We start from the raw sequence: 802 nt of genomic DNA on the forward strand, positions 1-802 counted from the left end.
ACCATTAATTGCACACGACATGATTATGCCCAACCCTAGTCAGAACATCAACTAAAGTTATCTAAATAAAGAGGTTTTATAATATTTATAAAATTATAAACAGGGCCAAAATGTGGGATTTAAAACAATCTTTAGATTATTGTTGGTTTATGATCCGTGCACGTTTGAGTTTTAGGTTTGAGAAGATGAAGAGAATAAACAAAAAAAAAAAAGCGTCATGAGAGCAACATTAGAGGACAATAACTGACTACAATCTTCTTGTTGAAACTAAGGAAGCTGGTTCTGCCACAGGAGCTGCTGGTCCAGTTGGAGCGGTCCTGTGCACATCTGGTTCAGAGCAGACAYCCAGCAGGACAAGAACAGACTGCAGCGAACACTCAGGACAGCTGAGAGAGTTGGTGGTGCTCCCCTGTCCACGCTTCAGGACCTGTACACCACAAGTGTTGGGTATTTTCTTAACACCTTTAAAGAAAATAAGCACAGTCAACCTTTGCAAAGAGAGAGGTTCACTAACRCCGGTCTTAACGTGAGGCCAGCATCAGAGAAGCTCTGAAGCTCTCAGCTCAGTGACACTCTTTTTATTAAAACACACAGAGATACAGGATAAAACATTTCAACCAATCAAAATATGAATATAAGTCCTCATGCCATTTATGGTAGCCCTTCCCCTGCTACATTTTGCAAAACATGATAGTAGGTTGCTTTGCACACGAAGACAAAAGGAACACAGGAAATGTGACAGGGTGCAGGTGCTGTCTGGTTTCAGCCGACACCAGAAGCAGCAGGGGGGTGGGGGGTGGGG

This window comes from Austrofundulus limnaeus, unplaced genomic scaffold (assembly GCF_001266775.1).
Source record: "Austrofundulus limnaeus strain Quisiro unplaced genomic scaffold, Austrofundulus_limnaeus-1.0 Scaffold2, whole genome shotgun sequence".
In the NCBI taxonomy this organism is placed as follows: Eukaryota; Metazoa; Chordata; class Actinopteri; order Cyprinodontiformes; family Rivulidae; genus Austrofundulus; species Austrofundulus limnaeus.